Here is a 23,414-nt window from a genome sequence, read left to right as displayed (position 1 = left end):
ACTCTGGCTTTCAGTCCCACCCCCAGCCCTTGCCAGCAGTGTGACCTTGACAGTGCAATCACTTTGAACCTTGGTCTTCTCATCTGCAGAACGGAGGCAATGACTGCCGTCTCACTGGAGAGGTTGGGAAATTAACTTAGAAAATACAAATGAAGGGGCCAGTAAGAGGTAGATGCTTAATAAAGGGCAGCTAATATCATTAAGACCGCAGCCTCAGGCGGGGCGCCTGGGTAGCTCCGTCGGTTAAGCGTCTGACTTCGGCTCAGGTCATGATCTCGTGGTTTGTGAGTTCGAGCCCTGCGTCGGGCTCTGTGCTGACAGCTCAGAGCCTGGAGCCTGCTTCAGATTCTCTGTCTCAGTCTCTTGCTGCCCTTCCCCCACTCTCTTTCTCTTTTTCTCTCTCAAAAATAAACATAAAAAAAAAAGACTGCAGCATTAGAATTCAGCTACACTTGCCAAAGAGGTAGGGTTGAGCTGTGTGAGGGTTCAGGCAACACACCGGGGCAGTGATGAGGGGCCCCCATTTCTCTGTGGCCCCCAAAGCCCTGAATAATCTAGAGAGACTCCAGCCATACCCAACATGAAGTTCCCACCCACCAGCCCTGAGATAAAATGTCGAGGGCTCCTGGGAGGCAACTTTGGGTAAAGTCTTTTCAGCAGACGCCCCGTGGATTTATAGCAACCTTGACCCTTCCCTTGGAACCTTTGAGAAAGAGAAGGCTTGCTTGGCCTGTAGCTCCCCGGTAGATTCTAAGGCTACAACAGCTCCCAGATGCCTCCATTCTTGCAGCCGGGGGTTGGCCGGGCCTACAGTGGGGCCTGGCAGACCAGAGGCCAATCGTCAGCACCGGCCCATCTCGTCTAACCGTGCAGGTGTCTGACACGGGGAAGGATGATCCAGTTCCCCCCGATGAGTCACTTCTCTGATCCTCAATTTAATCATGAACAATAATTTAATCACTAGGGGCTGGCGTAGCTGATTTCAGCCAGCGGTGGAAGAACCTAATAAAATGATCAGTTTCAAAGCTTCTTGCAAGCTCTAGGGTCCCGCGGAAATGTTAGCGTGGGTATTATCACGGCCACAGAGGCCTTCGCCTGGCCGCCTGTGAATGGGTCACAGGTACCATCTCATTAGAAAACCATGGTGTTGGCACCATTCGATTGTTATTCGCAGGTGCTCTTTGGTACTTACTTTGCTCTGTGTCTGCCTCATGTCTGATGTGTCCGTGAGGCCTGGTGGGAAGAAGGTGTCTTAGTCCCGTGTATGTATGTCTTTAGCATCTAGGGGAAGCCCACCAGACCAATCGGTGTTAATGTGCGCTGTGGCGCAGGTGGGCACCGAGGGCAGCAGTGCCAGTGTGAACGGCTCTCAACAGGGTGACACTACCTTCCTCGTGGGGCTATTTTGAAGGGTAAGTGAGATCCATCAAGTGTACACTGTGACCCAGAGGATACTAGTAGTGCCTATTCTCTTGTGGCCAACCTGGAAAAATGTAGACAACTGAATTTTACTCCTGGAAGGAACCTGAAATCTAATCTATTTCACAAAATAAGAACCTAAGACTCAGAAAAGTGAAAAGACCCACCCAAGTTCACAGAGCCCGTTCGCCAGTTCACCAAGGTCGCCAAGACCGTCAGGGTGTCCACACAGGCCCCCTGCTTTACACGATGCTCCGTCTGGTTGGTGGAAAGGGCTTGGCAAGGGCAGCTACTTACTAGCTTCCCCCACCGTCCGCAGCCGTGTCTTCAGGGATATGAAGTTGGTGCGAGGAGGAGAGGGATTCTGGGGGCCCCGTGGGTGTCTCCCCTGAGTCTAACCTGAAGTCACCCAGCTTGTGTACCCACATCTCTCCACCCCTGTCCTCGGCAGAGACGTGCGTGTGCAATCTCCACTCAGCCCTTCTCTCTCAGCCGCTTCCCCCAGGGGGCTGCCTTCCCAGCCCGACACCTGCTGTCCTCTGGATGCAGGTGGGGCCGGGCACACGGCGGGTTGCCTGCGTGCTCATGGACGGTGCGCGGTGTGCAGGGAGCAGCCAAGCACCGTTCGTTTTCTCTGAGGGCTGCTGCTTCCTGAAACAATGTTTTGGGGAGGCTTTCTGTCCAGGAATGTGGAGAAAGGGCTGAGCCTCTGGATTTGAGGCTCAGCGTCTGATGGGGGCCGTGACGGAGACGACAGCAGAGGCCAGCGATCTTAATTCAGGAGTGCTCCATCTGTCCCAGAGACAGAGGAGCCCCTCGGCCAGAGGGGTGATGGATGGGCCCAGGCACCTGCTCACCCAGGCGGTCTCTGGGCAACTCTGACCCACACACCTGCCTGGGGGTGGGGGAGGAGGGGAGGGGAGGGAGGGAGGGAAGGAGGAGGCGGCTGCCGGGAATGAAGGGAATACGTCTGCGAGCTGCCACACTGACTTCCAATCCCGGGAATTTCTGAGGCAGAACATAAGCACTTCAGTCTTATCTTGGGACTCCTGGGACACAGATGAGCTAAGTTTTCTGAGCCCGTCATGGCAAACAACATAATGTCGCTAATCAAACTTCCTGTGCGCCCACCCAATTTGATAAATCAGCCTTTTGATGCACTAAGTGAGGATGAATTAGCAGTAATGAGGCTGTGACAGCTCCCTGAAGCACAGNAGTCACCATCCAAGAAGTGCAAGTCGGTGTGTGACTGAGAAACAGAGTTCGCTCCCTTCCTACACAGGGAGCCACACGCCAAAGCCCCAAACCAGTTAACAGCTTGGGGTGGGTCAGAACATGCAGCCAATCCATTTTGTCGCATGGAAAAAAATGGAGGCTGGCAATGAAAGGCAGGCGGGTACAAATCCTTATCTTCAAGGCCGCCTGCTCCTTCGCGAAAGCCCCCACCGGCCGGGCAACCGAGACTCAGCACTCATTAGCTAATCCCTTCGGTGCCAGAAGTTGCAAACTGGCAGCTTATGGGCCACACTTAGCCTGCAGACAGCTTTCGTTGGTTCGTGGAGACAGCATTATTGAAAAATCGCAGCCTACTCTCAGTATTTAAAATTTGGAGATTTTATAATAAAATAGGTCTCTAGCTTCTCTTAAAAAAAAAAAATCTCAAGATTTTGGAAATACTGGGTTAGCATTCTTGCAAGGCAATAACAGGCTGCGGTCAAGTAGAGGCAGCCACCTTTACACGGGGCACACGCTGATTGAAGAAGAAGGCAGAGGCCCTTCCCAGTCAGAGGACAGCTCAGCTCACGGAAAAGGGGCTGTGTCTGCACTCCGAGAACAGAAGCTGCATCTCCAGCCTGTGTTTCCCACCCCCGGGGGCCCCAGCACGAACGGGGCAGAGCCCCAAGCCTTTTGGCAGAGGCCCCCTCCTCCTGTCACTGTCTAGCTCCAGCCAGCCGGGGCACAGTGCCCTCAGGTTTGCTCCAGTGTCCACCGATCCTTATAGCCTACGCCAGCTGCTTTTGGTCCCTTTATATTTACCTGCCAAGCCCCAGGGTATATTGAGTCCCCTGTTTTCTAACTGTTCCCAGGGTAACAAAGCAGCCAATATATTGCCGAGCTACAAAGGCTGTGTCCAGCGTCCTCTTACTTGGTCCTCAGCATCCAGGCTGATGGGGGCAGGAAGACGGGCACTATCAAGGTTGGGAAGGCTTCTGGAAACACAGGTAACTTTGGAGCAAAGCGGAGTTCTTTCCTAACCCTCCCCAGCCCTGCCTGGAGACCTCAGCCCTCTCTCTGGAGGCCCCCGTCTTACTGTTTCTGAAGCACAGCCTCCCTTGGGGTCCTTTCTGCCAGCTGATGTTCAAAGTCACACAGTAAAAACAAATATCTCTCCCCAAAGGTTGCCTTTGCTCCAGCCTTTCTGTGATTGATCTCCTAATTATATTTGTGGCCCAGGAAGCGCTAATCTCTTCAGCAACCAGAGTGTGCACCACAGGCTGAAACAAAACATCCCATCTTCCTGGCATGAGATAAAGCGAGGTCTGGAATCTTCTGCATGCACCAGTCTCGTAGGCGGGGCTGCTGGCGACCTGGGAGAGCTGCCCTGTGGGTCATGGCTGCCTTCCTTACTCTTCAAGATGCTGGACTCCCCGTGGGAAGGCCACCTTCCCACCCTCCTTCCTTATCTATGATTCTAACAAATACTCCAGGATTTACTTGATGGAGGGGAGGCTCAAGGATCCTGTCCCCTCCAGGGCAGAAGGTGATAACAGGAAACAGGTGGACCCCACTGCCTCTGGTACCTTCGGCTTCCATTTCAGAGAACATGTTGCATTCTTCAAGAGGATGATGCTCCGTGGCCTCTGCCTCTTCCAGATTCCTTTCTCGCTTATGATCTCTGAGGCCACCTCCTCCTAGAAGTCTTCCATGATCTCCTCCAGGGAGAATTGCTTATTTATTCCTCTTCGGTCTCACAGCAGCACGCTGTTTGTTCTTCTTGGTGCTTGTGGCATGTTTCTCTTCCCCTTCCCTGTGCTCTCTTATGGCAAGGTGTGTGTCTTACTCCTCTTTTGCGCCTCTGGCAGCTGGTAGAAGCAGGTAGGAGTGAGTAGGATCTCAACAAATGGCAAGCAGGTGGGGATGAAAGATCACGCACTTTAAAGGTTCTCTGACGTCCTCCACTCTGCGGGGACATTGAAGTAGTCATCACTGTCTGATCCCCTTTTCAGGAAGGGATGTTGGCGACGCCCATGGCACGCGGCGCCCTCGGTCCAGGGAGCTGGGCTCTGCCTATCCTTCCGGCACAGCCGGGGCGCCGCACGCCCACTGGGCAGTTAGATCCGTTCCCAGACCCGCTCATCCTAGCTCTTCTCATTGCCGAGCATCCGGCTCACCATTTCATAAACAACGAACTCTGAATACAAAACCGAAGTAGTGATTCCACACTAAGTGGAACGCACTGGGGAAATGTTTTGCTAAAGACAAATCGCTAGGAAAAAAAAATTCCTGACTAGTTCCATGTGGATGAGATCACTAAAAATTCTGACAATCTGGGAGTCTACACGTGTATCGTTTCACAAGTTGAAGTCTTTGCATTCAAAAGCAAAAGTGAAAATACAAGAAGCTGTGGATAAAGCATTAAGGCAATACTTAAACAAATAAGAAGCAGCCAGACTCTACCTGGGGGACTCTGCTCAGAGAAAAGAGACCCAAAGATACACACAGACGTTTGGTAAATGGATGCACATGAATGTTCTAAGGGAATGAAATGTGCAAAGTACCACTTTTCAAATGAATCTTGTCTTTAGTAGATTTCTTCAACTGGTCACCAGGCTTACTGGACAAGCGGGCCTCCACTGTATTGTCTGGTGAATATGTTCATTCTGTCTGCCTGTTTTCACTTTTTTACTTTTTTTTAATGTTTATTTATTTTTGAGAGAAAGACAGAGACAGAGCCTGAGTGGGGGAGGGGCAGAGAGAGGGGGAGACACAGAATCCAAGCAGGCTCCAGGCTCCGAGCTGTCAGCACAGAGCCCGACACGGGGCTGGAACTTAGGAACAGTGAGATCATGACTGGGGCCGAAGCTGCGTGCTTAACCGACTGAGCCCCCCAGGCGCCCCTGGCTGTCTGGTTTTCATCTCCCTACCAGGATGGCTACGTGGCCCCTGGAAAAAGATCTGACTGTGGTCCCCAGAGCCGCTTCCTGAGCCGGAGGAGGCTGGATCCCACCTCTGGTTACACAGACACCCTCCCCATCCAGTGCCAGAGAGAACTCCTCTTGAATAAGAGAGGCCACAGCACTACCACCAGGTCACAGTAGTGGTGTTATTGTTCACTGGCCGGTCACTGCATACTGGACACAGCTGTATGTTAGACCCGCCTTTCTTCTAATTCTCAGAACAACCGTAAATGGTAACTATCACTGTGGATGGAACGGGTGAGGCTGAGGGCGATTCGTGACCCAGTGGGGCTGAGGCTCAGCGACGAAGCCTGGGTGTGTCTACTCCCAGAGCCACCCTCTCCCACGGGGCTGTGAGCCCCCTGCATACCCAGCGCCCTCAGACGCTTTGCCCACGCCACTGCAGAGCCTCGTGACGGCACGGTGAGCCCGCTGCACAGTGCAGGTCGCTGAGGGTAGCTGTGAGCGCAGGAAGAATCCGTAGCACCTGTCGTACCATCACGTGCAGACACTGTGCTGCGGGCTCTGGAGCAAAGGGCCGCCTGTTCCCGCCTGTAATTCTGCTGGGAAACTCCGTGACCGCACGGCTAGTCCAGGGCAGGGCTGGGGTTCGAACCCACGCCATTGTGGCTTTCCAAAGCCCTCGCTCTCTCTGCCATCCCCAAAGGCAGGTGCCTCACCCACTGGTGACACAGGTCTGGAAGAAGCCCTGCTGGGGTGGTAGTGGCACCGGCACCCTTTAGGAACCAGGTGTCTGTGGCAATGACAAGGGCTCTGTCACCAGGGGTAAAGCGTTTTCTCTGTGTTTTTTGAAGTGGAGGGAGTTTACAGGGAACCTTCCACACCTCCCTGCCTGCCTCCCACATGTGGACGGGCTGGCATCACGGAAGCCCTGACTGGCCACCTCCGCTCTGCACTGGCGCCTTGACCAGAGCAGGCCTGGGTCTGGCCCAAGAAACCGCGGCGCAAATGCTGGGCACACACGGGTCTGCGGAGGAGCCCGGGCACCCGGCCGCCCGCAGCCCGGGGAGTGCAAGCCCGCCCAGTTCCGCTCGCGCTGCAGGGTAGCCGGCCCCGCACACCCCGGGCCAGGGCCGAGCGCGCGGGCTCAGGGCACAGGGCCCCAGGCCTCGCCCGGCCCTGTGGTGCTCCCCACCGTCCCCACCGCTGCCTCACGGGCAATCACACAGGCTCTGGGATCCTGTTTTTTTTTTTTTTTCTTTTTAATCCTAAAATCCCCTCGTCCCTGTGCCCTCAGGTTCCGTATTGACTTCGGGATCTCGGGCACATCCCTAAAGCACAGAGTGCCCGGCATGGGGATGGAAGCGGCCGTGAGAACAAGCGGAAGAAAACGGTACCGCTCTTCCGTGCTCCCGTTCCGTCCTCTGAGAATTAAAGCCAAGCAAAGACGCCGCACACACGAGCCAGTCAGGCAGGAATGTCGCCGTCCACCTTGCTTAGGAGCAAGCTCCGTGGGCAACGGGGACGGAGGCAGGGCTCTGGGGTTGGGTGTGACCCAGCGCACGAAGCACAGACACAGGGGCCTGCAGGGAAAGAGCTCTGGCCCCAGCTCTGCTGCGTTCACAGCTGTGCAGCCTCAGGCGAGTCACTTCCCACCTCTGGGCCTTGGTTTCCTTTCCTAATACGTGTGGCCGCGCTAGAGGACCACCAACGCTTAGCCCTCCCCCCCATGATGCGATCTCCAGCTCTGCCCACGCTGGGGGGGCAGGGGACAGTGGTAGAAGGAGTTTGAGCAGACTGCTTGTGGGGCCCTCCCCCCATCAGGCTGGGGACAATCGTCTGCTATGGCCACTGCATGTTAAAGCAGAGGTCTGTGGTGGTGATGACGGTAAGACCCCACAGGGGGATCCCCAAGGGTCTCTGGAGATGGAGCCTAGAGACAGAGAACAGGCTCCGAGGACCTCCAGGCCGGAAGTCACCGGCGCTCTGAGAGATGGAGCCGGGAGGCACAGTTGTGGGTGAGTCACCAGGGATAACGAGCTTGGAGACAGGAAGACTCAGACATCTTCTGACGCCCTTCCCAAGCCCTGATGAGACCAGCTGTGCACCCGGGCCCCGTGGGTGGCCCACAGCCATGGGTAAGGGGTCTAGCTTCACCCTGGGGCAGCCCAGCCTTGGAGGCCACCGGCTAGTGACTGTGTTTCCAGCCGGAGCTGGAAGAGCGTGCCCCACACGCTGGGGGACTCCCTGGCTGTTCTTGGGAAGGCAGGACTGCTGGCCCCCCCACAGAGCTGCTCCCCACTCTGACAAGCCCTGGAGTCCCTGCCACGACATGTTCCCCTCTGAAGGCACTGTTGTCTCTATAATTGTAACGCCATGTCCCTTGGCAGGAGCATCGATCATCCCTCCAGCCCCAGCCCCAGTCAAGAGAGAAGGAACAGGGTGGGCAGGCAGACCTGAGGGGCCTGGTGTTGCTAAGTGTCCTCGCCCAAGGGCAAGGGCAAAGCCGGCTGCCCTGTGCCTTCCTCGAGCCCAGTCACGCTTCCTGGAGAGGCCTGGGCTCGGACTTCATTCTAGGTGGCCCCGGGTGCGGAGTGTTGACCAGAGGCTGCAGCTCCCCCCGGCCACGGCACGGGAGCTGTGCTGACCTCGGCCTGTGAGAAGAGACAGGCCCACGGCGGGGGGGAGACGGGAGGAACCCAGGCTTTGCTTCCCCCTTCCCGACCAGTCTGCACCTGCTTTCCAAGCCCACCCGCCAAAGCCACGGCTGGAGGCCCCCCAGGGCCTTGCTCAGGATCCCTTCCGTGACTTCCCTGAAGAATAGACTCTAGGTTCCCTGCCCTTTACCTTTGACCTTCTTAAACCACCCCTGTGGGGAGGCTTCGCTCTAGCTGGAGCCGATCCGTCCTGAGCTTTCCCCAACTCCCCACCGAGCATCATCATCTCTGAGTGTCTCCATTTCCCCACATGCCCTCGTTCCCAGCTGTCCACGTCCTGACCCTGCGTGGGGCCTACCCCACCTCGCAGAGGAGGCTGTCCCCGACTGCATGAGCTCGTGGGCCCTCTCTCCTCGGCACTCCCACTGTCTACAAGATGACATCCGTAACCCGTCTTCTTTATAGAGCCGGGCAGCGTCGGAGATCCCTGGGGAAGGCGGACAGGCGAGATCGGAAGGGCCCAGCACTCACTGCGGGGGGCATCTTTGCCGTGCAAATAAGCCGGGCCCTGCACGTGTGTCTCCAACAGGCACAGATCACAGCGGGCCAAGGTGGTTTTCGGAAGCGTAATGCTTCTCCCACTGAGCACGCACCCATCGTCAGCGCTCTGCAAAACTGGCCGGACGGACCAACGCTATGCTAGCTGAGTGGCATCGGGACATGGTGACGTGACCTTGGGACACGGCGTGGCTCCCACCGAGGCAGTGTGTGCAGGGGGAGCTAGGGGAAGGTTAGTGGAGATTTTAAGCTGGAGCAGCAGCTGCAGAAAGAGCAAGACTAGCCTTAATATCAGGCATGAGAATATACTCAGACAAGCCACATAGACAAGGCTTCCAAACACGGAAGCCGGAGAGACCCAGAGAGAAGCGAAAAGTCACCCCACAGTCGGAGGGAGATGGCTGAGAGCCCAGGAAGGGATCTGGGGTCGGTGTTAGCGAGCAGAGGCACATCCCAGTGCGGGGAGAATCAGGTGACCCCGGAGCTACGGCCCGGACCGGCGCCTGCCCTGTCGGGTACGCCCTTCACACCATGCGCTTAATGAATGGTTCACATTTCTATGTGTGCATCTACCCCCAGCACCTGGCACTGCCCCGGCCCCTGGGGGCACCCTCAGTAAACACAATGCTTGTGGGTGATGGGGTGTCCGGGGCTGGTAAACTGGGGAGAATGTGCCCCACTTAAGGGAGGTCCCTTAGTCTATTGTTGCCCGGGAGAATGTCCCAGAACTTTCAGTGTTTGAAAACAAGACTAAAATCTGAATTTTCCTTTGAAGCCAATTTGTCACCATTTGAGCCAAAGCACTGGGTCAGCCCCAGCTTTCCTAAAGACATATTGCAGTTTTCAAAACAGCCCTCTGACCGAGCCGGGTGGGGTTATAACTTCTTTCAGCATTGAAAAGGTAGGCCCAGAGAGGTTTATTAATTTTCCCAAGGTCACTCAGCTCATTAGCAGCCACGGCAGCCTCAGAACTCATGTCTCAACATTTTCTCACAGGCTCTTCCCTCAAACACCACATCATTTCCAGGCACTAACGGACAGCGGGGCGAGAGTCAGAATGACCTGCCACACAGAGACCCTGGCATCAGGTCACGGCACCCCTAGCAGAGATATAGACAAGCATCAGCCAGATTGTTCCCTGATCTGTACAAAGGCAAGAGTTGTTCCAGGCAGGTGAACAGAAGTCTAACTTGAACATCAAAGTGGAAATTCATGGGGTGCCTGGAGGGCTCCGTCAGGTAAGCATCTGACTCTTGACTTCGGCTCAGGTCACGACCTCACAGTTGGTGAGTCTGATCCCCTGCTTGCTTGGGGTTCTCTGTCTCCCTCTCTCTCTGCCCTTCCCCTGCTCGTGCTCTCTCGCTCTCTCTCTCTCTCTCAAAAATAAACAAACATTTTAAAAAATGGAGTCATAACCCCTCTCTTAGTTCTAAGACTTGAGTCAATTTACAGACCCAGAAGCCTCGAAGGAACGGGAGGCTGGGTCCCCTTGGGGAAAAACCTTGTTATACTGCCAACATTTTATACTGTTAATCTTTCTCCCCGCCTTCCCCAAGCGGATCTACAGCCTTTTACCAGGGTGACCCTGCACTGGAGAAGGGAAATAATCAGATTTTTCAGGGATTAGCGGACGCGGGCTCTGAACTGACATCATTCTAGGGGCCCCGTCACATCACTGTGGCCCCCACCAGGCCTAGCAGGAGCCTGTGGACGTCAGAGGGACAGTGGGGTTTTGAGCTCATGTCCTTCTCATAAAGGGTCTGATGGGTCCCCGAACCCTCTTGTGGCCAATTCCCCAGCTCTGAAATGCATCAGTGGACTGGGACTATTCAGCACCTGGCAAGCCCTCCACAGCACGGGACCAGCTGGATTCCTTTGAGCTGTTTAGAAAACATATCCCAGGGCGCCTGGGTGGCTCAGTTGTTCACGCGTCCGACTTCGGCTCAGGTCATGATCTCACGGTTCGTGGGTTCGAGCCCCGTGTCGGGTTCTGTGCTGACAGCTCCGAGCCTGGAGCCTGCTTCCGATTCTGTGTCTCCTTCTCTCTCTCTCTGGCCCTCCTCCACTTGCACTCTGTCTCTCCCTCTCTCTCTCTCAAAAACATATAAACATTAAAAAGATTAAAAAAGAAAAAGAAAATATATCCCAAACCTGGAAATAAGGCACAAAGCCATCTGAGGCTCAGCTGATAGGGGAGTGGATTTTATTTACTGTTTACTGTCCGTAAGGGACCCTGTGAGAGGGATGTCACCAGGAGAAAACTGAGAATACACACGACTTCCATCCGGTAGGCAAGGTAAACCCGAACTTTACGACTTCACTGCCCTGTAAGACGTGAATAAGCTCTGTACCTAGTTCCGCAATCTTACTCGGGCTGCTTTCTTCCTTCCACTAAAAATCTATCTATTTCTCGCCTTTCTCTTTTGCATCTGGCTTTGTCATCCCACCGGCTCCCTCGCTAATGACTTACATAAATCTTTCACATGTCGTGGTTTGAGAACGATGTTTTTAACCTTTCGAAAATTATTACCTTGACAGTGCACATGACTCAAAAAATAAACCCTCACAGGAAAATTCAGCGGCGGGGCAAAGGGTCAAGAGGCTGAGTGACCTCGCCTGTCCCCTGGCCCAGCTCCCGGCCAGCCCAGTGCACTTGGCTCCCGGCCAGCCCGCTGGAGGACAGCCTAGGCGCTTCCTCCTCGGACGGCGATTCACGACTTCGGGCTAGGCTGCCCCGCTGCCCTCAGTGTGGCTGGTGGCTGACTCCAGACTCTAGGCGGGACACCAGCACTTTCCACGTGATGGGAAGGATGACAGCCCTGTCTAGGAGTCAGGGAGGAAGACCACCCAGGTGTGGGGGGGTAAGCTGCTGCCAGGGCCTCTCCTGTGGTGTCCACGAGATGAGGCGAGCTTGTCCAAAAGTCATCCCTTGCTTTGTGTGTGTGTTTGTGTGTGTGTGTGCTGGAAGACGAGGTTAGGGGTGTGACATCTGTTGATTCAGATCAATCCTGGCTCCCTGGGGTTCAACTCAAGCCACACTTCTTCTGGAAGGTTCCCTCACCACCACGTGGCATCCCGGGACCTGCCCTTCTCTGAACCAGCGTTTGCTCACACCACACCTTGTAATGCTAGTTATTATTCTAGGAATTAGAAATCCTGGGGCTTCATTCTGACTCTGCATCTTGTTAGCTGTCACTTTGGGCATTACTTAACCACAACCCCCCGTCAGCTAGTTTTCCTACGTATAAAATATGAACAACTGCTTTCTCTACTTCATGGGTCAGTAAGAACCCTGGCTTGCACGTACAACATCAGCAATACAACCTATCGGAAAATCTACGTAACACCATTCTCATTCTCCTCCTGTTTGAAATGGGGATGATGCTAATAACAGCATCTACCCACTGGGTTGTTGCAAAGATTAAATGAGATAGTGTGTTGAGTGATTATTTTGATGGCCGGCATAACAGAAGCACGCAATAAATGCGAACTTTTAAGCGAACGTGTCTTCGGCTATAGGATTCTTGTCAAGTGAGAAGTTTTGTAATTATGATGGACAATTATTATATTATCTTTTGAATATTTTGGGTGTGTTACTTTTGCCTCCTCGGACAGATTTCAAGCTCCTGAAATCATTTAACAAATGTTTGTTGAATACCCTCCAAGTGCTAGGCCATGTGGATACCAAAATAAGTAAGACATAGTCATTATCTTCACGGAGATCGTAGCTCAGTGGGAGAGACAGGTCCAAAGGTGATTAAACTGTCACTTTAGAGTTAACAGCACACGAGAGCTAGAGGCCGTAGAGGCAAGGCCAGGTCACACGCTTTAAAAAATCCCACTTAAGCGTCTGACTCTTGATTTCGGCTCAGGTCATGATCTCACAGTTTGTGAGTTCAGGGCCCTAGTCGGGCTCTGTGCTGACAGTGTGGTGACTGCTTGGGATTCTCTCTCTGTCTCTCTCCCTCTCTCTCTCTGTCTCTCCCCTGCTAGGGCTCTCTCTCTCACTCAAAATAAATAAATAAACTTAAAAAAAAATCACCTCCCTATTTTTCCATGCTCCTTATACTCTGTACAAATTTGTATTTGTACAAATACAAAACCTTGTATTGTTTTGTGCGCAACAAAAGCTCAATATATATTTGTTCAATGGACCTTATTTCCTAGGTCACCTGGATTCCCTTCGGTGGGGTGAGGAGCGGAAGGGAACTAATGTTACCAGAGCATCTGACACACCCCCAGTACTGAGCAGGGCGTCTTCCACACCGGCCAGTGATAGGCTGGAGCCGGCTGTATAGACCTCTCTGCCCAGCTCTGCATTCAACAACGTCATATTGGCAGCCTGAAGTCAGCCACACTGGGGGATTTATACGATAAAATCGGCAAACGCTACAAATCAGAGCATTTTTTTTCCTCAGAGACCTGGTTGTTAAAATATTTACCAGCACACAACCATATGGATCCCTCACCAGTATCTATTTTACTGATGAAGAAATTAGGGTTCAGAAAGGTTAAGTAATTTAGTCCAGGTCACACAGGCCATAGAGGGTAGACTTGAACTTGTCTCACTCCAAGGCTCTGGCATTTCCCTCTACTACTTGTTGCTGTACTACCCTCCCCTGGAAAACCCTAGGGGGCTTGATGGGGAGCAGATTAGTGCATCCTCTGTACCTCGTCCTGACTAGTGAGGAGAGCAGGAAAGTTTCACTCTCTACTTCGTCTCCTTGAAAAAAAAATCAGGACTCCTTGGACCCAGGCCAAGTTCCGTGGAACCCCATGACATCGGCCTTGTTTATTAGCCTCTTGAGGGCTTCTTGTTCAGCTCCACCAAGAATGAACGCACCTATGCAAAGAGGCTCAATATCTTCTGTCGTTAGAAACCCAAATCAAAACCGCAATGAGCGATCACCTCACACCGTAAGGATGGCCACCATTTTAAACACAGAAAGGAGCGGGTGCTGGCAAGGACTTGGAGAAGTTGGAAGCTGCGCAGTGCTGAGGGGGTGTAACAGGGTGGGGCCACTGTGGGAAACAGTACGGAGGTTCCTCAAAAAATTAAAAATAGAACTAGCGTGTGACCGAGCGGTCCCACCACTGGGTCTATATCCAGAAGAATTTTAATCTGAGCAGAGCGCAGAGGGCCATCTGGGTGGCTCAGTCGGTTGAGCATCCGACTCTTGATTGTGTCAGGTCACGATCCCAGGGTCGTGGGATCGAGCCCCACGTTGGACTCTGCACTGAGCTTGGAGCCTGCCTGAGATTCTCTCTCTCTCTCCCTGCCCCTTTCCTGCCTTGCTCTCTGTCTTTCTCTCTAAAAATATAAAAATAAAAAGCAGAGCTCAGAGATATTTGCACAGTCATATTCATAGCAACATTATTCACAATAGCCAGAGGTGAAAGCAACCGAGGTGTCCGTCAGCGGGTGAATGGATTTTTTTAAACATGACCTGTACATACAGTGGAATATTACTCAGCCTCAAAAAGGCAGGAAGGTCTGACCCATGCTACAACGCGGATGAACCTTAAGTGAAAGAAGCCAGCCACGAAGAGAAACGCACTGTGCAATGAGGTACAACAAGTAGCCAAACTCAGAGAAACAGGAAGTGGAACCGGAAAGTTGCTGCCGCTGGGGAAACGGGGAATCAGTGTCTAATCAATACAGAACTTCAGTGTTGCAGAATGAGAGAGTTCTGGAATGTGTTACACAGCAATGTGACTATAGCTCACATTACTGAACTGTATACTTAAAAAATGGCTAAGATGCTAAATTTTATGTTATGTGTTTCTTACCATGAAAAAAAAGAGGGAAAAGAAATTAATGGAGCTTCCAAACGGAATTCGCCTTCCCTCCTCAACAAAAGAATGAAACAACAGCAGGGTTCACTGTGGACCTTCATTCACGAGGCAGTGGCCTCCGTGTCAGCCACTGGCTCGGAGGCTGACCTCACGTGATCCAACCAGCTCTGGAGGGGAACATCACTTACGATTCTTTCAAGAGGAAACTGAGACCCGGAGCTGATCAGGACAGGCGTAACTAGTTTTGTAAAAACTCTAAAAATGAATGCATTCATTTTTTTAATGTTTATTTATTTTTGAGAAAAAGAGAGAGAGACAGAGCACAAGCAGGGGAGGGGCAGAGAGAGATGGAGACACAGAATAGGAAGCAGACTCTGGGCTCTGAGCTGTCAGCACAGAGCCCGACACGGGGCTCGAACTCACGAACCACGAGATCATGACCTGAGCCCAAGTCAGAGGCTTGACCGACTGAGCCACCCAGGCCCCCCCAAATGCGTTCATTTTAACTAACAAATACACACTTGTGCCTACTGTGTGCCAAGCACTCTGCTAGGCCCTGCGGGGTGATGGACAGATGAGACGTTTCCATGTGAGTGGGAAAGGCACAGAGCACACAGGGTCCTGACTGGGCCACCTGCTTGGCCTGGTCTCTCCCCCTCCGTGAGCCTCGGCCACCACGTCCGTGAAGCGGAGATGTCTTCCCTCGGTGCGTCTGGATGACTGAAGAATGTGTGCCGGCCACAGTGGGTTGCTTTATTTGATGACCATTCACTTGATCATAAAAGGCTACCAGGCAACAGAAAGAAGGGGAGCTCTTGGCAGTAAAAACGACGACCCTGCTCTCGCGTTTTAACACTTCTCGGGAAGCGTCTGCACATCTCTAGGCAAGAAGCTTGAGGATTAATCTCCAGGACTGATCGCATTTCCACCTCCACCGAGTAGCCCTTGCAGTAGAACCTACCTGCTCCCTGCCAGGGCTGGCTTCCTGGGCTCCCAGCCTCCGGCCCCTTCTCCAGGCTCAGTAGGCGGGTCCTCAAGGCCGCCCAGGCACCCCCACCCTCACCGCCACCCCCAAGACCACAACAGCAGGGCACCTTCCCCCAGTCAAAAGCTCCATTTGCATCTTACTGAAAAGGGGGAAGAGGGAGGGAAGCCTGGGGTGTTGACTGGGAATGAGAGCACCTGTAAGGCTTGGATTTCTATCTGCTTTCTGCAGCCTCTGCCAGAGCCGCCTGAGCTCGGTCTGCACTACACAAGCCAGACCTCGGAAACACCTAATTTGGGAATTATGTGCGGGCCCTGTGGCAGCTTTCCAGGTTGCTGCTTTGAGCTTGCTCCTGGCCCCTCGGAAGGGAGCAGTTCTAAGCAGCTGGTAAGCTTTGTCACTTGGTCCTGCTCATTAGAGCCAGTGCCAGTTACTGCCCAGCCCTGGAAGCTCAACCCAACAGCGGCCTCTTGTTCTGGGCGCTGCTCTCTGGGCGTGCAGGCTGGACCCAGCCTTGGCCAGGGAGGGCCACCCGGACCCCGAGCCGTCCTATGCCCAGTAGTGGCAGCGCTGGCTGGTAGTCAGGGAGGCAAGATGGCCTACAAGGGATTCAAAGGGCAGAACAAGGCTTTCCTAGCTTCCCTTGGGACTCCGGGCTCAGTGGTAATGCAGCCCAGCACTGCAATTACAAAAACAATGGCCTGAAAGCCACAGCTCAGCTGGTTAAACAGCGTTGAACCTGAGTATTTAGCAATTTGTGTGCATAAACACATATAGCCCTGTGAAGCACACACAGAGTGTTATTTCTTAAATTACAAAATGATTTTCCAGACCTTCGATTTTGATACATGCTTCCCCCACCAATTCCCTTATTCAAGTCTTGATCTCCTTCCCGTGTCTGAAATCTCTGGCCCACACCGGTGACACAGAATGCCAGGTCTAGGCCTACGCATACCACCAAGGAAAAAAATGACAAAAAGGTTGTGTTGACTGCCTCTCGATGTTTATTAATACGGAAACACGGCCCTTTCTGGGTTTTGATGGAGAGGCAACAGGGATCGCCCTGGCGCTGGTACGCACCTTTTCTGTTTCCTCCAAATGCGCCAGCCAAAACTAATGCACTAATTAATTTGAAAGGACACGTATCAGTCATGATCTGGAAAAAAAAAAAAAAAAGTGCTGGTGCATCACAACCTGTGTTGTGTTTACACCACCACAAACAAGCACTGATGATTTATACGTGTGTGTGTGCANGTGCTGGTGCATCACAACCTGTGTTGTGTTTACACCACCACAAACAAGCACTGATGATTTATATGTGTGTGTGTGTGCGCGCGCACGTGCATCTGTATTAGCATTTACTAAAAGTCCATTACTGTACATAGCTCAGTAGACTATCGATAGAGTCTTCAATTTTCCCATATTGCAAATTCTTGGCATATACGTGTTCCTTCATTCATTCGTTCACTCCACAGATGTCCAGGGTCTCCTGTGTACTTAACCACTAAGGACAGGAAGATGTCCTAATTGATCTCACATGCTGGGGACAGGGGTGAGGTGGATGGGAGGAGAAAAGAGAAAGTTGTCAGGACACACTGTGGCATGCAGTGTTAAAAACAGCACAAAAGTTCTGGAAGGAGTCACTGATGCCAAGCCCCATGCCCTGAAATCTAGACTCGGCTACAGTTTTGGCTTCTCCCAGAAACGGACTCGGAACGCACTTGATCAGGAATGACCTCATTAGCACTAGCGAGGTAGCTGCCTGACAGACCCTTGCTGTCCCTAGGACAGTGACCTGTCACAACCAATCTGCTGTCTGCTGGCTGAACATCATGTCCCGCTCCCTTCCACCTATAGAGGTCTTTCATTCTGTACAGCTTCTAGAGTTCCTATCGTCTGCTAGATGGGATGCTGCCCCGTTCATGAATCATTGAAGGAGGCCAGTAAGATCTTTAAAATGTTCTCAGTTGAATTTTCTCTCATAACACCTGTGATGAAAGTGAAGACGGTAAGCCGGGCCTAGGGGAGAGCTTCCCGTGGCTCAGAGGGAGCAAGAGGGGAGTTTTACCAGACACGTCTGGGCTCAAGCACCAGCTTCCGTTCTTACCCCTTGTGTGGCCTGCGTCCATTTATCTAACATCTCTGATCCTCAGTTTTCTCATCTGTGAAACGGGAATAATAATTCCTATCTTTTCTGGCTGTCACAAGCATTAAAGACGACACGTGTGAAGCCCTGGGTGTTGTCCATATTTTTAAATGGTAGATGTTATTCACTTGAGTAAATGGAGTACTGCTGTAGGCAAGAACGCTTCTTGCTGTAAAGTGGACCCCTGCGTGGTGGATGTGTTTGTGTTTGAAAGTAACGTGTGTGACTGTCACAAGCAGTTCGGGGTGAAAGAGGTAAGATCAGAGAAGCGGTTGGTAGTCATGGTCTGTCCACACTGGAAGGGGCTTCATCCTACCCAACCCCATATATTTTTCAAGTTTATTTACTGATTTTGAGAGAGGGAGACAGAGAGAGAGCATGGGGAGGGGCAGAGAGACACAGAGACAGAGGACCCCAAGCAGGCTCCATGCTGTCAGCTCAGGGCCTGATGCGGGGCTCGAACTCATGAGCCATGAGATCATGACCTGAGCCGAAATCAAGAGTCAGACGCTTAACCGACCGAGCCCCAACCTAACCCCATATTCTAGAGATAGGAGCCAGAGGGCGGGAGAAGTCACTTATCCTGAGCCTCCCACTGGGCCTGACCAAACTGTGGTCAGCCTCCTGCGAGTCCTCCTTCCGATGAGACCTCGTCCCAGGGCCTGTCCTGGACCTGCCTCGCCCAGTTTGAGGAGGAATTCTGCGGAGTCAAAGAATCACCTGCCCTTCACACTTGATCCTGGGTTTGCCCTCAGCAAGAATCCCAGTGAGTTGATGTAACAAGAACCTCCCCTTTCCCTGATGTCTTCTCTTGTAATTTCCTGTCCACTGACCCCTCATCCTGCTTCTGGGGTGTAAACCCCCTGCCGTCTCTGCGTCCCTGGAGACGGAGACGAGACAGGTGTCCCTTCCCCACTGGGGTCCTGAACCACGTCTTCTTCGCTGTTCTAGCAAATGGCAAAATACTGCTTTTCCTTAACAAGGTGATGGTGCCGACTCTTTAGGCCCCTCAAAGGCCTGATTGGGTCTAGTTTGCTGAGAAAACAGTCCCGGCAAAGCGTCAGGTAGCCGGATCTCCCAGGCGCTGGGCGCGGGCGCCAGGGAGCCGTTGCTGTCGTCAGACAGAAGGACGCATGATTCTGGCTCCGCCTTTTATTTCTTGGCTTTCTGTGTCCATTCCGTTTGGTCTTCCGGGGTCTCTGTTTCTGGTGGACTGACACTCAGAGACTGCTTCCAGGCGGCTCAAATGAAGCATCGTCATTCGGGACTGTTGTGAGAGACTATTCCAGTGCAGGAGAGAGATCCGCTCCACTGTGAGCGTGCAAACACAGGCCGGCACCGAGGGGACATCCAGCTGGGGGTGGGGGGTACCCAGGCCATGGAGCACCTAGGCTCAGCCCCAAGCTGGGCTGTCTCTGGTTCCCACCTAAGGAGACCCCCAAGCTGCCGGCTTCCATAGCCCCCTGGGGACAGAGCTCCTGCCTCCTTCTCCAGACCGGAGAAGGTCTAGGGGTCCGCGGCCCTGCCCCCTCCTCGCTGCCAGCCTTTGTGGGGGGAGCACTCTCCCTGGCCTTTCTGCTGCTCAGAAGAGGCACGTGCTGTGGGCCACGTGCGTTCCTGCCCTTCCCTGGTCCCCTCCCCCCCACTAGGACCACAGACTCCTGGGGCTGTGACGTCACCGTGGAGACAGACATGCCCTGGAGGGCAGACAGAAGCCAGACAAGCTGGGAGGCACTGGCGCGCGAGGTGCCCAAGGAGCTGGGCCCCAAGCCGAGCCCCGCAGTGAGTGTCTAAGGCCTCCGGCTCCGGAGCTGGGCTGACAGGAGACCCTTGGAAATCCTCGGCACTTCCTTCCCTGACCCCCGCCCCCAACTGTCCCAGTGCGGGGGCTCACTTTTCTCTCAGGGCTAACGTAACTGCTGAGCGGCTAGTGGGACCGGATCATTCCAGGCCAGCACCCACACCGGCAAGCCCAGAGGGGCGGGCTCTGTGCTCGGTGCCACAGGGAGGTGCTAGAGCAGTTCCTAATGCTGTCACTCTGCCTTCCAGGGAAGCCAGGACGGTGGATTCGCCGCAAGGTGAATCTGCAAGGCTTCAGTTCCATATTTGCAGACCTGTGGGCTTCACGAAGGGCCCAGAAAGTTCCCCGGCAGCATTTTCATCTCCATGACCTTATGGACGGGCCAGCTGGGCGAACCCAGTGATGGGGTTCCCTGGGAGGCTCTGGCCTGTAACGCCAAGCAGGGCTCCACTAGGCTGGGTGAGATCCCGGCTCCTCTCCTCTGCAGGGAGCTCCCTCCCTCCATCCACCCCCAGCAAAGCCGGACTAGGGGCTCCGTCTCCACCCATCAGGGAGCTTCTGGGGACACACTCCGTGCAGGCGATGCCCTGGCAGACGCAGGCTGCTGACTTCATTCCTACTCGCAGGGGGCCCCCATGGCAGACGGGAATGTAATAAACACTACTTTGTGGGAGGTTCACTGAGAGAGAGAAAAGACTTGGATTTTGGTCCTGCTCCGCCCCCACGAAGCCTTGAAAAATGCACTTGGCCTGCGGGAGCCTCAGTATTCTCAGCTGTGAAATGAGAGCATCAGCCCATAGGAGGCATTTAATAAATGCTGGCAGGATGAATGTTGAGTAAGTGACTCCAGATCCCTGAGCTCCTTACAACCACACAAGGCACTTTGTTGTTGTTGTTTTTCATCTTATTTTATCATTATTTATTATTAGAGAGAGAGCACAAGCAAGAGAGAGGGGCACAGGGAGAGAGAGAGAGAAAGACTCCTAAGCAGGCTTCATGCCCAGAGGGGAGCCCAGCGTGCGGCTCAGTCTCAGCACCCCGGGATCATGACCTGAGCTGCAATCAACAGTCAGGTGTTTAACTGACTGAGTCACCAGGGGCCCCTGTATGAGGCACTTTGTATTCACACCGAGCCACCTCCCTCCCCCGCCTGAGCCCAAAGCTGCAGGCCTCCCCTTTCTAGAACTCTGAAGTCACCCCCTTCCTCCCTTCTCTTCCTCCAAACTCCCCTAACCTTCCCCCTTACTACCCGTGGGGCCAGGAGGCCAGCGAATCCCAGTTAATCCCCAAATCCCAGTCATACTAATTGCTTTCTTTCTTGTCCTTACTTGTCTCCTAACTCAGGAGATGAGGCTTCAATGAGGCAGCTGTCCCAACAGCAGGTGCCTGGAAGGGAAACGGTCCTGGCCTGGAAGAGGCAAACATTGTCTCCATGGACCCACGAGTCAGGAGGCTCCCTGGACAGTGTCCCCCCAAACCCACAACCACCCAGCGCTCCAGAACCTGACTTTATTCAGAAACAGGGTCTTAGCAAAGGTAACCAGTTAAGGATGTCGATGGGATTATATCAGATTAGGGGGGGGCCCTAAATCCCATAACGTGTGTCTTTACGAGAAGAGGCAAGGACGCAGAGAGACAGGGAGAACAAGAGGAAGGGACTGGAATTCTTTTTCCTTAAGCCAAGGAACGCCAGCAACAGGAGAAGCTGGAAAGGCCAGGAGGAGCCGAGAGCCTTCACAGGGAGTGTAGCCCTGCGGGCATCTTGATCTCAGACGTCCAGGCTCCAGAACTACGAGAGAATCAATCTCTTGTTTGGGACACGGGGTCTGTGGTGCTTTGTTAGTGAGGAAATGGATGCATTCCTCGGGCCCCCCGGGCCCCACCACCACGTTTAAGCCACATGGCTGTGAACTCTGCGGAGGCCTGACCACCTTCCACCTCCTTCTGGAGACCTGCTCCACGCCCTGGGGTTCAGGGAACGTGCACAGGCTTGCAGCCATCGTCCACCACCACGTTTTTTTATCACGTCCAGGAGCCAAGCAAAAGTGCATCGAAAGAAAAGCTGGCTGGGGCGCCTGGGTGGCTCAGTCGGTTGAGCATCTGACTTCGGCTCAGGTCATGATCTCACAGTTCGTGGGTTCGAGCCCCACGTCGGGCTCTGTGCTGACAGCTAGCTCAGAACCTGGAGTGTGCTTTGGATTCTGTATCTCCCTCTCTCTGCCTGCCTCCCACTCGCTCTGTCTCTCTCTCAAATAAATAGAAACATTAAAAAAAATAAAAAAGAAGAAAGAAAGAAAAGCTGTGGACATTTGGCTTCTCCAAACTGCTTGCCTGATTTTCCCGCGGTTCCTTCAGGACGCGATGCGTCAGTTTTTGAGCAAATCTCAGCTTGCTCTGCAAGGGACAGTATTCGTTCATTCCTGCGCGCGTGCATCCTCACACGCAACCTTCATTTCTTGATGGCTCACTACCTGCCAAGCGTGTGCTCAGTGCAGAGCACGGACTCTACCCCTTCCCCTGCCCACACCTCAAAGCTGTGAGCCCCTCAAAATCTGTAAGTACCAATGAGGTCCTGCTTTACACTTCATTTATCTGGTTTTCTCAGGCAATGAAGTAGAGCTGAGTACTAAGGGCCACCAAATCAGCCATTCGAGACCCAGAAGTGGGAGGAAAGGACAAGACATGAAACGCAGAGGACACCATCTCTGGCTGTTGGGCACAGCGCAGGGCACTGGCTGGCTATAGTGGGCAATCGGCTGGGTAACTGGTAGACCCGGCGTCTGGTCTGGTCAGACTCTGTTGAACTGCTTACCTCTCTGGGCACTGTTTTCTCCTCCACGCACCAAGGCTTAGTCTGGGTCCCTAGCGTTCTTTACAGCCTTGGCATGCTGGGACCTCTCCAGTCTATGTCAACTGCTGGAGAAACTTTCTAGCCTGACTTAATAATACAAGGGATTTCAAGGATGAGCAGAAGGCATTGTGTCTCCTGTGTTATTACTGTGTGTAGGTGGAGGCAGGAGTTTCCCCGATCACAGTCCTACTACGTGCAATGGGCCGGTACCTAAGCCTGGAGAGGTAAGGACTTCATTGCCCTCTTCAGGGAATTTACCATCTAATGGGAAACAGAGCAGTAAACAGGCAATTGTAAACATTACAATATGGTGTCATAAATCTTACACTTCATGCTACGGAAATATAAAAGGATCCCTAGCCCAGGTGGGTGGGACACTATAGGGGGGAAAACCATGGAAGGCTCCCTGGAAGAGGTGATGCCTGTGCTCAGTTTTAAAGGCTGACTAGCAGTTAGCCTTTAAGGTCAAGGGCTGGAGCATTCAGGCAGAGAAAACATACTCAAAGGCTGGATATGGCAGAGTGAGCAGAGAGGAAGACAAATGTCGACAAATTCATTTTCTTTTCTCTTCCTTGTAACTGCCACCTCTTTCATCTCTTATCCACAGCTTAACACCTACTCGCCACCCTCTGTTCTCCTTTCTTTTCCTCTTTCTCTTCCATTCTCTGAAGATGAGGACAGGAACATCATCTAGTGAGTTCAGAGCTACTGAGGGAACAGAAGAGAACACCAGTGTGGTGACACTGGAAAGGTGGCTCTGTGTCAGCCTTCACCGAGAGCACGGCCCCTCCCTGTCCCTTAGCCCCCCTCTGCCCTTCTGTGAAGACCCTTTTCCTTTGAGGTGCATGCCACCCACCTATAACCCCTCCGTCTATCTCTGCCAGGACCATCCACAGATTCCCGGCCACGTCCCTACTTCACGGGGACCCTGGCACCTAGCTCCCTGTCCTGCACTCCAGCCCCAGTCCTGACAGTCACTTGGATGGAATCAGCTTCCGGCACCTTGGCCTCTCGGCTCCTCGATGCCCAAGTACACCCTGCATCCCCAAGTACACCTTCCTC

General features: G+C 53.3%; 1 non-coding gene across 1 annotated transcript; it reads left to right on the top strand.

Moving 5' to 3' along the window:
- Positions 1–21,574: 21,574 nt before the first annotated feature.
- TRNAR-UCG (transfer RNA arginine (anticodon UCG)) lies at positions 21,575–21,659 on the top strand. The gene has a single exon. It is a non-coding gene; the product is annotated as a tRNA-Arg (tRNA).
- The last annotated feature ends 1,755 nt before the right edge of the window (positions 21,660–23,414 follow it).

Source organism: Crocuta crocuta, unplaced genomic scaffold, assembly GCF_008692635.1.
Source record: "Crocuta crocuta isolate KB4526 unplaced genomic scaffold, BGI_CrCroc_1.0 scaffold374, whole genome shotgun sequence".
In the NCBI taxonomy this organism is placed as follows: Eukaryota; Metazoa; Chordata; class Mammalia; order Carnivora; family Hyaenidae; genus Crocuta; species Crocuta crocuta.
The sequence above is the reverse complement of the archived record's forward strand: the minus strand, read 5'-3'. Positions and strand labels throughout refer to the sequence as shown.